This window comes from Bactrocera latifrons, unplaced genomic scaffold (genome assembly GCF_001853355.1).
Source record: "Bactrocera latifrons isolate USDA-ARS-PBARC rearing strain unplaced genomic scaffold, ASM185335v1 scaffold_32, whole genome shotgun sequence".
In the NCBI taxonomy this organism is placed as follows: domain Eukaryota; kingdom Metazoa; phylum Arthropoda; class Insecta; order Diptera; family Tephritidae; genus Bactrocera; species Bactrocera latifrons.
In genome coordinates, this window is record NW_017536852.1 from 562,905 (window position 1) to 579,109 (window position 16,205).

The window sequence follows — 16,205 nt, forward strand, 5'->3', positions numbered from 1 at the left end:
CCAGTAAATTTATCTTAAAATTTCGTGAAATTACGTCGCTAAAGCCGGTATGTCGCTAAAAACGGTGACGCTTTAAGCAATGTTTTTTTCAAAAATTTGTACTAAAACCAAACTTTAAGTTGCGTTTACGTCGCTAAAAGCGGTCGGACGCTGTAAGCGAGGTCGTTATATTCGGATTATACTGTATGTACATACATATATCATTATGAAAACCAGTCACGTGATACTTCTACTAACGTCTTTATCACTCTCCGAAAATTTCCTGCTTCAAAACTCGCTCAAAAGCAGATAAAAGCAGTACGCTGAATGAACTGCGAAAGTGCTTATCAGAATTATTATCTCTGAAGGGAAATTTTTTAACTAACGTAACATTATAAACAAAACTAAACAAAATGTGATTGATAAAAATCAAGAATCAGCCTACTGTTAGACGCGCCTACTGTAATGAACAATAAAACAACCGTACTTGAGAAAAAAATAAATAAAAATCGATTATTTGAAAATTCTAACTGTATATAAAAAAAATTCTTTATAATAGTTGGGGTACAGTAACTGCCAAACTAAATTGCAAACCGAAATGTTTTCTTTTCCTACGAAATTCAATTAACTTTTTTCTTACTTCATTAGAGCAAGTAATTGCTAAAATTATTCTCCATATTTTATTGCATTTCAAAAAACCCGAAAAAAGTGCACTCTTAACTATAGTAGTAAATATGGCGGAAAAAGTCGATTTCTACTTGGTGTTTTGCTATTGTGCTATTCAACGACTTTTTATGAATTTTACGAGCAAAAATCTCAAGGGGATTTCACTTCAAGTTTTTCATTATTTTCAATTTGCTTTGTTCTTGCTTGGTTTTTTGTATCTTTGTTGGTTTTGTTACTTTTTGATTTTTTGTTTTTTTTTTTCATTTTTGCTTTGCTTTTTCGTAGTACTACGCTTTATTAGCTTTTTTCGCAGTAAATTAATTTTGTTGTTGTTGTTGTTTACGTATTTTTTATATCAGTCAGCTTTTTAATAGTAAAATTGCGGTGCTTTTTATGCACAATTTGTTGTTGTTGTGTTTCAATTTTGTTACTACAGCTCATTTTTGTAGGTGATTTTTTATAATAATATTTCTCTACACACACACACATGCATAATAACTGCATAAATGCAAATAAACACACACACTCACACAGGCATATCGCGCGCTTGCTAGAAGCGCATACATACTTGCTATGCATGTACATACATATGTTTGTACATATATATGTATGTATTATAAACACTTATAAATATCTGTACTACAAATTTATTTCGAATGATAAAAATATTTTAATTGAATTTAATTCAAGGAGAGGCTAGTTTTTGTTGTCAGTTTACTTATTTGTTGTTTCTACTTATTTTTATTCGCATTTTTTTTGCTATTTTTCGCCTTATTCCATATTTCTACGCTTTATAAAAATTTAATTTCCTGCTTTTGATGGAAATTTCGTAATTTTATATTTATGAATGCAACAACAAAATATGTGTGCAAATTGTTTAAGCAAAAAATGCGTAGCCAACATCATGAACGCAACGAAATTTCAATGCATGTGTGTGTGTTCGCAAGTATATACATATCTACATACATATGTATGTATATAGCAAAAAAGTGTAAATATGTAACACACCTGTTATACTATACAACAAATTGAAAGGTTTTTGTCTCGCATAAAAGGCTTTATTGCTGCCTTCAAAATACTTAACACCCCACAGTATAACGGCATAAAAATAAGTAAACTCGCGTGTACACACATAAATACTTACCAATTGTTGTGTATACCTCCAAACCCAATAATTTCATAAATATTCGCACATTCCATGTGTTTTTATAGATTTACTTAGCCTCGCGCATTTATAAATAATGAGAAATAATAAAAAGATACAAACTGGGAAGTATCTTGGGCGATTGATATTCTGGAATTTGCACAATTCTTGCTCGTTTACTAACTAACTTTCATATACAAAACATACATTGTTGCATAAAAATTCTTGATTAGATTAGAATACATCATTTTACCAAGTTTGATTAAATTTTTTTATTAGACCTTAACCTACAAATGCCGGGCCGCAAAGGCATCGAGGGCAATGAAATAGTGGCCGAGATTGCCAATAATGATGTACGGCTAACATCCGAAAATGTGATCAACATTGGGAAACTGATGTATTGTTTATATGACGATCTGTGCTGAAGCACGATAAAGAAAATCAAAACCCGGTCGAACGAGCTACCTGGGTAAAAAACTGCAAAAGCTTGTCCCGCATTGGCAAGACTACGCTGTAGGCATCTGGGTGTCATATACTGGAGGAGGTATCGATAATGAGACCGCATAGTCTGTTAAAATTCGCCTCCTGGATCTAGCAAATGACCACCATCTACTATCGCAAAGGACCAAAGCTGGTATATGCATGGCTTATTGGCCTATTAGTTTAACCTAACCTAGAAATAGCTAAAAACGCGTTTAAAATATCCGATGAATGCACAAATGTCGATTAAAAGCTAATTTAGTTTTCCCAGGGGCAGCATGTTTAAAACATACAAAATTCCTCTTCTTTACTGGCGTAGAAACCGGACGCAGTTATAACCGAGCTAACAACAACGCGCCAATCGTTTCTTCTTTTCGCAAGTTGGCGCCAATTGGAGATTTCAAACAAAGTCAGGTCCTTCTCCACATAGTCCTCCTAACGGAGTGGACGTCCCCCTCTTCCTGTATAGAAGTTCACGGAAGTGAAGACAGATATCTAAGTTCTCCATTCACTTGAGAGTGGCCTGAAACGATTCTTTTGCATATGGTTCAAGCAGCTCACGACTTCCGGTCTTTGGCCAAGTACCCTCTGGGTAGCCAAAGAACATCCGTTTAACGGCGAGCTAAAGTGAGAAGGTGAAACATCCCCTCCATAGGGTTGTGTGTTGGGTTTGGGACCCGACATGTAAAAAACGCCCACAATGAACAACATAAAAAGTTACCCAAAATTATAAGACACTTCGCTAAAATAAAGTATTGAAATTTTATTAAAAAATATTTTAATTCATCCATTTCTAATTCGCAATCTTTAAAATAAATAACCTTTTTGTAACCTATTGTAGCATTTTTTTTTTTTTGTACATTAAGGGTGTCTGTCCATTCACAAAATGGCGGAAGTTTTTAGTCAAAAATAGCAGTTTTCTTTAAATGAAAAATGAAAAAAAAAAAACAGAGAACGATGGGGGGAGGATTTGATTATAATTTGATAATTTTTTCCTGGTTTTTTATTTTCGGTTAATTTTCAGCTGAGTTATGTTGAACACCGGAGAGAGTTTTTGCCTCAAGACGTTCTCGGAGAAGCTCTGTTACCCTGTATTGTCAAAAGTATGATCAATAATGTACAAAAGGTCCGAATTAAATTACTCAATCCATATTTAAGAAATAAATTAGCAAAAAAAAAAAAATTGTTTCCTTAAAAACTTTACCCCTCTTAACTTAGAGCTGTTTTACTATAGGTTAAGAATAAAATTTTTGAGAAATTAACTTTTTGTCTGGCTTCAAAAACCATATTAAGCAAATTTAGCTTACCTTCGTGTTTTTTTGTTGAACCTATAATCCAAATTGAGCGATTTTATTTCCTCGAAGCATTGCTATTATCTTCATTTCTCAATAACAAGTAATTTAAGCTTTTCCAATACTGTCATATTATCAGTCACCATAAGGATTCTGGTCATGACACCACACTTATTGACTTACATCATAAAATTTTAAAATCGGGACAAACTAAATATATTCGTCCTTTCTTTGGTAAGAACCAAGAAGCGAAATAAAGCTCATCTAGAGGTCAATGGGGTCAAAATAAAATTCATTGAAAAATAGGCGTAGAAAAAAATTTTATAGAAAACATCGCTATAAGTTTTCCTTATCAAGAGAGCAAAATGTACTAAAAATTTAATATAATTGTAGTTTTCTATAAATTAATTCGTTATAAAAAAAACTTCGTTGTAGTCGTGTCGTTCGACTGTATATTGGGTACATTCAACCAATGTAATATATGTATGTATAGTCAACTAATATTGGACAGTTAAACAGGTGTTCGTACTGTAACTTTCGAATTCAATCAAGGTCAAATCAAAGAGCCACTAATGCTTATGCGAACTGATTCGGATAAATCGCTAATAAAATAATATGAAAGAGTACTGTATCGTTTTCGATAATATTGAAACTCTTTTAATATATTATAATATTCGAATTCTGTACAATATTATACAAACATATTTTGTATTGCCTATATATTCGTACATAAGTACTTATGTACTCATGGCATACAATTTATAAAATCCAATTAAGATACTATTGAAATCAAAATAAAAGAGTATTTAATAAGCACATATGTATGAACCTTCATAAATACATACACACAAATCATAGGTAGACACATTAATTTCTATGCACGTGAATTGCATTTGCGAGCCGCCGGTATGCGCGTGGCCATCAGCTGTTCGAAATGTGCCAAATTTATACGCCACGCCAGGCCACAGCACGCCAGTTAAGTGAAAAGCCAAAATCAACAGCCGTCTGTCCAATACTACCCCAATAATGCCCCACTAAACAAGTGGGCAGGCGATGGTTTTTGTTTTTACACTTTGTAGTTGTTGTTGTTTCGTGTTTGTTATGCCATGCCGTCATAGTATTGTTGGTGCTATTATAGCGGTTGTTGTTGTTGTTGGTGCTGTTGTCGTCATTGCTTACTGAGCACGTTTTTTTGGGCATTGAACTTGAATTAGTCAACCCGCATAGCGACAAACATTCACACACACACGCGCATATACATATATGCGCATAGTTCGGTGTGCCTGCATGCACACACGACGGCCGACAAATCGCAGTCGCACAGGCACGACGCGTGCTCTTAACTAGATATGCCGATAGCTATGTTAGTATGTATAATTGTATTTGTTTATATAATACGTGAAGTTTGTGGCCCAGTGTAGGTTTGTGCCCGAATTTACAATAACAACAACAAGTATAACAAATTTCGGTAGCAGCATGCATGTGCACATGCGGCATGAAAATGTCGAACAACAATAATAATAACTCACAACATATCAAATAGTAATAATAGTAACAATAATAACAACAAATACACATACATACATATTGACGAACAGATTTAATAACAACATGCGAACATTTGTAGATATTTATGTATGCATATGCTCTTGGGTGTTTGCTGTAGCGACTAGCGCTAGCGTTACGTAGCGACTTTGCGACGGTATTAGTAGCGGCAGAACGGCGGCGCACGAATACCGTTATGAAAACAAAAAACCTAAGAGGAAACTGGGGATAAAAACAAATCGCAGACAGAAACAACAACAGCAACAAACAAGCAAACATCAATACATACATACAGACATACATATGTATATATACAGACTATCCGCATATTCAGTATGTTATGCATGTGTGTATGTATTTACTAAACAACAAGTGCGCACACAACGAAGGGGAAAGCAAAGCCATGCGACCTCGCTGCACGTGCAACACAACCGAAAACCAACTAATCAACCGAACGGCTACATTAGCAACAAATGCAAGAACAACAAAAATAGTGAGAAATTATTTTCACATGCATATGTACATATCGGCATATTTATAATGTAGAAGCGAGCATGGTAAATGCCTTTTCAAAAACTATGAATTATGTGGGTTTAACACGAAGCACGCAACCGCGAAAATATTGAAAATTCTAAAAAAAAAATTATTTTTTTAAACTTTCATTTATAAGCTGGGGATTAAAATTATTGCTATTATTCGATCCGGTGTTTGAGATTACTTTTTTTAATCTGGTATTTGAATTAAAATTTCTTTTATAATTTCGGTATTTGGATGTAATTTTTTCAATTCGGTTTTTGGGATTAAAATTGTTGATGTTTTTTTTTAATAAATAAATGTTAATTCAGTTATTTTTCCAATGCAATATTTGCAACCCTTAGTTAGGATTACAATTTTCCGGGATTTTGCCTTTGGTTACCTAACGCAATTTTGTATTTCTTCTGGGTTACCAAATACGTATCAGCCTGTTGTGTACATTTGAATTTAGCGCAAAAAGAAAAAATGCTTGAAGTAATACTTGAACAACCCCTTATCTATATTGTTGCGCTTCAAAATTTATTTTTTTTTAAATAATTGATCAGTCAGAAATTTGTTTTTGGATGATACAAGTTACACCTGATGATAATAATTATAGTACGCTCTGCTTAATCGTTACACTCGATATATGTATGTATGTAAACCCCTATTTTTGAAATTCAAAACATTACAACTTTTTGAAAATCTGGAACTCTTTAAATGTACCTTCCCAAAAATAAAGAATGAGAATTTTCAATTTGGAAGAGTTCTCAAACAGTCATGTAAATTGTATAGGTAAACAAAGGGCGTCATGAGCGACTGTTAGTGGATGTATCCTAATCTCCATTTTTTGAGCTCCTGGATAAGCCTAAGTAATCGCCTCAACTATGTTATCGCCGATTTTAATCTATCGCGGTTAACGAGCGGGTACTTTACCTTTTTTAGGAGCCAACGTTACAATGGAAAGATTTGTTATATTGTAGCAAGAAATATTAGTCTACAAGCGTTATGTAATCAAGTTTGATAAGATAAGCTATACGAATGTCTCTTTACAAAAGTGTAGGTAGGCATAATAATTAAACTATCTAAATCCTATGTAGTGAACTTGAAAAACCATTTTGTAAACAATAACAAACTTACTATATAGTATATTATTATTATTAATATTGTGCCCTAGCCAAGAGTCAAGAGCCTTCAACCTGCGTCTGCAGGCTGCTATGCAGTCTATTAACAAGTGTTCTGGTGTTTCAGTTTCCCTGTCGCAGAATCGGCAATTTACGCAAGAAGCTAAAATTTACGCATGCTGTATAAGTGCAGTGGCATTCTTCTCTAAGGAGGTTGATTATATATTTAAAACTGCTGAGGTTGTAGCCCCCTATTAGGCGTGGCGTATGCCTTGGAGTTGTTGCCAATACCTCTGCTTCCTTGCTCTTTTATACCCACCTCGATGAAGGGTTCAGGTCCTAACTCGTCAATGGATGTTATGGAGTGGACAAGCTCATCAACCAGCTCATTCCCGGAGGTAGTAGATATTAATATACGAAAATTTTCCTCTATACATTATATGTTTATACTCCTTCACAGAACATCTGATTTATTTATTTATATTTTTTCTTCTTGAATAGGAACATTGAGGTGTATTTGAGGTATGTACAGACATAATTTCGACATGACATTTTTATATAATTAAATATGAGTTTATTGACTCTTTTTAATAAATCAAAAAGTATATTAATAAATAAAAAATACATAAAAAAATAAACAAAGATTTGAATAAGGAAAGCAATAAAAATTGTTTATTTCCATTTTGATGAAATTCATAAATTTAAACCCAAACTTGAACTGACTTCGACCGTATTTGATAAAATTACTCTCAGTTTCTGAGATATCACTCTGAAATTTCGCACGCGTCCATTTCCCTCCAAGAGGCTGCTCATTCGTCAGAACGACTATAGCATATGTACATATATGTACATATGTAGATGTCATACAAACTGAACGATCAAAATCAAAGTATTGTATGGAAAACTGTTTTATTTGAGGTAAAAATACGAAATTTTGAATGGATTATTGTTCTAAGCAAGGCTAAAATATCTGAAGAAATTTTCCAGATCGGGCAACCATAGCATTTAACTGACATACAAACTCACCGATCAAAGGAAAGTTCTTGTGGTTGAAAGGTGATACAACTTCGATTTTAAACGTTTTTGCTGCTTTCTACTTTTGTATTTATTTATTAACTTTATTACATTAATTTATTAACCGACACGCTAAAATTAGCATTGCATTAACTCCAATTATGATTTGAAAAAAAAAGAAGAAAAAACTCGCATCTTACTCATGCACTGCAAACGAACAGACACATACAAAAATTGAGCCTGAAATATGGGAAAATGTGACGGAAGGAAATGCAAAAATGTATTTATTATTTTATAAAATTATTTAACAGCTGTCCAAAGGCGGAAGCATTTGCCTCAGCTGCAGCGGCGCACCGCCTACCCACCCCAGACTGGCACTCATTGTTGTTGTGCACAAAAACAAGTATGCGCAGCAACTTATTTAAAAATAAAAATATAACAGTTTTAATGTCAATAAGCGTTATTATCTTGTGTTACTCACCTGTTATATTTTACTGAGATTTTTTCGCAGTTTTTTTCGCGCTAAATGTGTCTGCCTTTTAAAATAACTGCGTTTTTTCACAATTTTTTTTTTGTTTGTTTGAATAAAGCGCTTTGTTCTCAATTACAAGTGAAAAGGGAAATATTTTTGTGTTTATTAATGTTGGCGTACGATTACGTCACTTGTCACACAATCACTGTCACTTTTTCCGCCGATTGCAAAGCCTTTAATAATGAAATTTCATATTGAAACTATGCACATAATGCACATTATATTTAATAATTTATACATTTATAAATTATTCCGCAATGTGTTGTTGTGGCAACTGTTTTTCAGTTTGTGAGTTTTGTATGCGCGTTTTATATATTTTTATATACACACAGAAATATATATTTTAGCATAATTATGTATTGGTATTTGTTGTTTGTGATGAATTGTTATTTGTTTTAATTACTGTTATTTTTCAAGCTTACTTATAGCATCTGCAATGCCAGCATCAGACGAGAAAGAGAACACACAATTAAAATAAACGCTTAATAATTTAAAAGAAATAAAAAATATTTGCACATATGTATGTTTGTGTGTATGTATATGCCAAATACATGCATATACTTAATTTTATAAATTCAGCAGATGTGTCATTAAACCCGGAAATATTCATTCAATAACAAAAAAGCACACCAACAACGAAATAATCAGAACGGCAATAAAAAGTGAGCACAAAAACAACGTTGAATGAATGACTTTTATCGTTTTTGGCAAAAGCAACAACAAAACCAAAAAAACATATCTTGCAAAATAATTTCATCAAAATAATTGTACACTCGTGCTTGTTGCTGCTGTTGTTGTTGTTGTTGTCATCACAAAGTCGACGTAACTGTTGTTTTCTGAATGTCAAACTTTATGCGCCTTTTTATTCAAATATGTACATATGTACATGCATGTATGTATGTATAAAATTTTTTTGAATTTCACATGAATTAATTATTTTTATTATTTTTTTTTATTAGCTGCCACGGCTCACTCTTGCAGCTGTTCTACTCCATATACATTAATTATTAATGTATTTCTTAGTTTAATAATACTACCTGTCTGCGTATGTTTTTAATTGAATTCCACACCACTTAAGCCTGTTTTTCACTACATAATTTTGTATCGCAATTCTCTCAATTAAAATCACTGTGTCTCTTTAACACAAACACAGGCAGCAAATTACGGCTTTTAGTTAATTAAGTTTTCTCGCTCTACCCCACTGTCACTACATTCTTTCATAATTTTGTTTTTACAACTTCCGACTTCCGCTGATACATTAAAATTATAAGTACCGAAGTCGCGTACCGTTATATTCTGACTGACGCTTTCAGATAGCGCGCAAAGCAAAGCTACTATGAGCGCCCGTTAAATTCACTTCCAATTCCCTCGAATTCACAAATACGATTGGCAGTCGCTGCTGCCGCTGCAACGCTATTCGTTGATGCTGGCTTCGTTCTCTGTATGCGAAGCCAAATAATTTCACGCAAAAACAACAGAACTTTTTGCGACTGCTTTTTGTTCCGCCATTCTAGCTTATTTTTTTCTATATGTTGTTGTTGCTTTGTTGAGGTTGGCGTTCACAGCTGTTGTCGGTAACGATGTGAATGCATCAGCTGCCATTAATGATGTCGGCAAAGTAGGGTTCAGCGGTGTTTCATGAGGTGGACTAAGATTCAAAATACTGTATATATTTGTGAGATCTAAATTAATCAATCGTTGGCAGCTAAAGTGTTGGGTTTGTCTAAAATCGTGCGTACTTCAAATGCAGACATCTCTCTGACTACGATTTTCAGACTGTTAATTCCCTTGTGCTCGTAGAATAATTATATTTATTAAAAAATACGGTCATCAGCTCCAAAAATTGTCAAAATAAAGTGTTGAAATCAAATCAATTTTTATACCCTACACAAGTTATATTAACTTTGTAACCCCCAGACCCTAAAAAAGTTTGTAAAAATTATCATCATGACAACTAGAGACGGTTTAGCCATGCCCGTATATTTACACTTACGCGAACTAGTGCCTCAGTTTTTGAGATATCGATCTAAAATTTTGAAAGAAAAAAATCAAATTCTTGTAAGAAATCTTTTGTATTTCTGAAGGATCTCATAGCTTCGGTGCAACCGAAGTTAACGTTTTTTCTTGTTGTTATTTTTTTTTTTTTAAAGACCGTATTCATAGAAAAGCCATCGCTTGTTGAGGTCCTTTTCAAAACAATAATGCCGTTAGAGGTAATGCTCGAGATTTCTGCGAAAACACTCTCCAGCCTGCTGAATGGTAGTGAAAGCATAACACCGGGAGGTGATGAACCCGATTCCCTAATCGATGAAAATGGTTCAAATGTTCCATTGCCTGATTATGAAGGACTTCGAATAGCAATTACTCGTCTAAAGAATATTCAAATACGGGATGAGAAGAACTGACAGCTGACCAGATATTCATCACACCCCAAATGTTGGAAAATACCCTTGAAAAGACTATCAACACACATCACCTCTTAAGCTGCTTTTGACAACACGAAAGGAACCGCCTTTATGCCGCGATGTCTGAAATTGGTATCCCGCAAAACTATTACTACTCTGTAAACTAACGGTGAGCAATACCAAAAGCTCCATCAGGATCAGGAAGGACTCATCGAGCCCATCGATACCAAACGAGATTTCAGGTAAGGCGACTTCCTATCGTGTGACTTCTTCAATCTACTCCAGGAGAAGACCAGATGAAATATCTTCTGTCATCACAAACGTCGCACTCGCGACTTGGGACCCACGTCACTGTTAAAAGTGATTACTTTGAAGTCGTACATAATTTCGTCTATGTATGTTGCAACCAGTATTAACACCAACAACAATGTCAGCCTCGAAATCTAACGCAAAATAACTCTTGCTCACAGGTGCTACTTTGGACTGAGTATTCAATTGAGAATTAAAGTCCTCTCTCGACGAACAAAGATCAAATTTTACGTTACGAGTTTTCGAGAGTCTTCTGCGAAAGATTTATGGTCCTTTGCGCATTGGCAACGATGAATACCGAGCAGTCGCTCCGCCAGGCGAAACAGAGAAAGAGGAAGACCGACACTCCGTTGAAAAGACCAGGTGGAGAATACCTGGCTAAACTTGGAATCTCCAATTGGCAGTGGAAAGGAAGAAGACTGGCGCGCTATTGTTAACTCAGTTATAACTCCGTAATCGGTATCTACGCCAATAAAGAACAGGAAGGAAACGACAATGCTTACTTTTTCACAAAATGATTTTATTCTCATCAATTATATACCTATTGCAATTTTCTTATATTTACTTTCGCTTCAATTTGACGTCTTTCTCTCGTACTAAATCATTTATTTATACCGTTATTTCTCATTTTGCTTTTTTCTTCCTGAAAGCACTTAAAGTTATTACCAAATTTGCCATATTTAAAGTAAATTCCACTTTTTTTTCGAAAATATTATGAAATTGTTTAGCAATCGATCACACACAACCGTTATATGTCATATTCAGGTGCTCAACAAGCCCACTTGCATTAACCATTAATCGAATCGAATATTTGTATGTATATACTTAAGCACTTTTATAGGTATTCAAATAATCATATGATTTCTCGCAACGAATTTTTAAGTACATACAAAGATATTCCCTCATTTCATGTCCCTAAACTCGAATACCGTAAGAAATCTCCAACTTTTTCTACTATTCTTGATGCTATAGTGTGTTTTCTTTGTATTAACTTTTGCTCAATACTAATTACCAAAAACTGTTTTCTTTCTTTATTGCGCTTCGTGTTTCATTTCCTTTCACATTTTTTTTTTAATTTATTTTTAAAGCCCTATATTTATTTTAAATTTCACTTAAAAGTAGCTTTGCTTATCAAGATAATCACTTGGCTGAAGTCTTTCTCTTTATTATTATTATTTATTTATTTTTCGCTTCATCTACATACATACTTTTGTGTTGATAGCTTTTCAGTTCGGTTTCATTTAATTTCAAACAATTCTAATTTTCCATATTTCTTTCTCTAAATTTTTCGATCTCTCACATATTTGCTATATTTAATTTCTTAAAGTGTCTGTATGCTTATACGTATGTTTTCTTGTACATATGTATGTATTATTAGTTGATATAATAGCAATGCATGTATGTATCTTGATTTATTTGTAAATATGAGATTGTGTCCAGTTGAATTTATAATTTAAGGCATAGTCTCATTATTAGCCATTGCTTTATGTCTATCAAACTGAATTCAATTAAAATGATAATGGAAAAAGCTTAATGGGAGTATAAAAAATATTTGTCAACACGTTAAAAAATAGTTTTGAAGACTCATTTATGAATTGAAAGTAATTAAAAACCATAAATTTTAGGCTAAAATATTTTCGTAAGCTAAAAGGGCTTGGAAGATGTCGAAAACGTCATATCAATAACTAAATTACTAATAACTAATTGCAATAAATCTTATTACATAATAATACATAATAAATCTTATTACAATTTCAGACGCTGTAAACCTACAAGAAAAATAAACATAAGAGCACAATGTATACTTAAACATAAATAATTTACCCCTTCCATGTATGAACTCTTTACTCTTCCTTGTATGGCATTTTTAATATATATTACATTGAAATAAAAAGTTCATCGATGAAAAGATTTTCCAACAAATGCCGACCAAAATAACTTATAAATTATTGATGCAATGGAAATATTATTATCTATAAAATGTTTTTTAAAAATTACTTTCACTTAAAAACAACCTAAAATCTGCTTTAGTTTCATATTTTTAATTGAGGTGATCTTAATCTGTTAAGATGTTCCAAGAGACAACTGGATTTAATATTTAGATAAATCAGAAAAATCTCAACAATATTTTAAGCTCAGTTAGATATATATTTTCCACTCAATCAGCATCGTTTTTCAATGCTTTTGTAAATCTTCAAATATTTTTTTTTAATTTTTCCTTGTCGATTTTAGTGCCCACAATATTTTTCACTATTTAGCCGAATCCGATATTCCAAAATACATTTCAATTGCAAACTAAAGAAATTTTAGAAGTTAGACCTTATTTATAATACCTTAATTTAGAAATTAAACCCTCATTAAATTAATAATTAATAACAATTTAATCAGAAAACCGTATTTTCTCGGTGAAAAATATATTTCCACCAATTGCTGTAAATACCATAGAGTTTTGTTCTAAAGATTTTGAAATTATTAAATGCGAGCAAGGTTGCGAGTTTTTAATTAGAAAATTTGGGAATTTTAGAATATGTAGGTTATTAATTTTTAATTTAAATTTGTTTTCACACAAAGCTAACTTCATTTATGTGCAACTATTATATCTGTCTCTTATACACATCTAGATGTGTATAAGAGACAGTCTTAAAATAAACATTATTAATATTATTTGGAAAAACATTTTTCGAAGTCAGAGTATTAGAAAATTGAAATATATTTTAAATCAAAATTATTAACTGAAGTCCTTCTTGATTTTAATCACAAATAATCGTTCACAAAAAGGTTGTAAACTACCGATTAATTTCGTAAGTTAAATTACGTCTACAAAAGTGTTCAAATTCAAATTTATACACGGAGAAAGACTAAAAATCTGTAAGGCTATCGGAAAAAATATCCAAAAACTAATTGTCTCAGCTGATTGACCAGTTCGTCAGCAAGAACCGAAATAATTAAAAACTATAATATAAGTGTGGCAGTCGATTTTCATAGCGTCTAATTTAGAAGTGTGAAGGTGTAAACAACAGCCGCCAAAAAATTGTCTATTCTGCGAATATGAAATTTAAAATAAAATTGCTTTTAAATACAAAAAAGCGATAAGAGAGTATAAATTTTAACTTCAAAGAGAACACAGATGTACTTAACTGCAAAAAGCAAGTGAACCAAAAAGTAAAACAACCAATAATTTATTGTAATTTTCGACAATCTATTTATTGCCTACTGAAAGTTCATTTTTTACATATACACTATATACTACTTGAATGTAAGTATGTTTATATGTATGTTATGTATTTATGTATATGCAAGTGTACTACTTTTTTTTATATATGTATGTATATATATTTTTTAATTATTGCTAATATGTTAGTAGTTTTCGGTATTTTTACATACAACTTTTGTTTGTGTGGAGATAATAGTGCGAGAACGCCAAACAATAGCCTATTAAATAAATAAATAATATTTTTTTTTTTTTGGAAGGCGTTGACTATTGACCAAAAGATTTTTAAACAAAATAAAAGGGTTCAGAATTTTGAAATTGAATTTTTATTGAAATTTTATTTTGCATGCGCACATGTACTGTTGTATGCACACAGTAAAACGAGGGACCAATTTATTTTTCTTATAAATTTTTAATTTTTCAAGCGCATGCGTCGATACCACACGTAGAAATAAAAAAGTACCAATTTATTTTTTTAAAATTTTCGATTTTCGGAGAAATTGTCTTTGTAAGCTCAAAATATGGATATGAAATAAATCGCTTTGAATCCCTTCCTTATGACATAGTTGGTTGCTGACTCAAGTACTTTGCACCCACTTTGATTAATTTCCCAATTTTATATAATTTCCCCTTTATATTCAATTTCCCACTTTTATTCAATTTCCCACTTTTATTCAATTGCCCATTTTTATTTGTTTTCCCTCTGCTCTCACTTGCATGTCCCAAAAATTGTTGAACGTGTGTATGTAAACTATCATTTTCAAGCATGTTTTCTTTTGTAATGTTTTTGTATTCATTTATTTTTAACTTTTGTTTTTTATTTTATTTAAATATATACTCAAATGTTAAGGCTTTTCCTTTATTGCTAGAACTTCATTAATTTGTTTTGTAATTTGGCTTATCAACTAGTTTCCTCACTTTGACTTTCACTTCTGTTTTGTTATTTTTTTGTTCACTTTTCCTCGCTTATTTTCATTAAATTACATTTACGGGAGTTCTTTGTGAATTCACATAATACACATTTACTTTACAGTTATAGTAAATAGTATTGTTTTGCATTTTTTTGTTTTTATTTTTTGTTTTCATTTGTATATTTATGTTTTTTTCTCAATTCTTATTTATTAAAAATAATTATTTGTTTCATTCATTCTTGGTTGGTATAACGCAGTCTTTACGGCAAAAAAGAAAAGCAAAACTATTTGATGTATTTCCCTTTTCAATTACAATATTTCTATTATATTAAACTACTACTACTATAGTATTGTTGTTGTTGTAAAAATAAACAATTAACTTTACAAAACGCATAAAAATAAATAAAGCTCGATTTTTGAGTGAAAAGAAAAACGAAAACGTAAATAATTACACTTCAAACAAACAAAAAGTTGTAATGCTACGCAAATTGAATTAAACATTGCTACCAAGAGTGCCAAATCAAATTTTTCTTTTACACTTTAACATTTGTTTAAATACAAATTTACAAATTACGAAAAAAATAATATTTTTCAACTTGCTTCTGCTAACTTCCTCATTACACTTCGTTATAGCTAGGTTTTTATTGAATTATTTTTTGTTTGTTCATTTGTATTTCTATAATATTTTATTTTTTACATTTTAAGGCAGTTATTTCATTCCTTAATAATCGTTAATTTGATTATGCATACAGTAATTCAAGTTTTTTTCACAATTTTTTTTCCGTTTACGCCACCAAAAACAACTAGTGGCGGCAACCAGCTGTTGTTGTTGTGTTAAATAATGTACAAAAAACACTTGGAAAATACCGAGTTTTCCTCGCTAATGTGTAAGTGCTGAAACCAAGCGTGTGAAGGTCGTAAAAGATTTCAGCCACAGCAGTTAATTTGGTGGCAGAAATCTGCTTTTTAATCAATGATTGCTGATTCATTAAAGAAGAGTATAAAAACATAGTAATGGGTGCAGCATTTGCCATTAATTGATTTACTCCTATTTGCTTTTGTTTTTTCTACTTTTTTTTT

The 16,205-nt window shown here is 32.0% G+C and overlaps 1 protein-coding gene across 8 annotated transcripts in view; it reads right to left on the reverse strand.

Moving 5' to 3' along the window:
• Positions 1-9,741, reverse strand: part of LOC108971063 (longitudinals lacking protein, isoforms J/P/Q/S/Z) — a 64,073-nt gene extending 54,332 nt beyond the window's left edge. For 2 of the 8 annotated variants that reach the window (XM_018936882.1, XM_018936876.1), the window contains exon 1: positions 8,239-9,741. The gene's annotated coding sequence lies outside the window, so the exon portion shown is untranslated. The remainder of the gene's footprint in view (positions 1-8,238) is intronic. The other 6 variants (XM_018936881.1, XM_018936875.1, XM_018936880.1 and 3 more) reach the window with 5 other exon arrangements.
• Between the last annotated feature and the right edge of the window lie 6,464 nt (positions 9,742-16,205).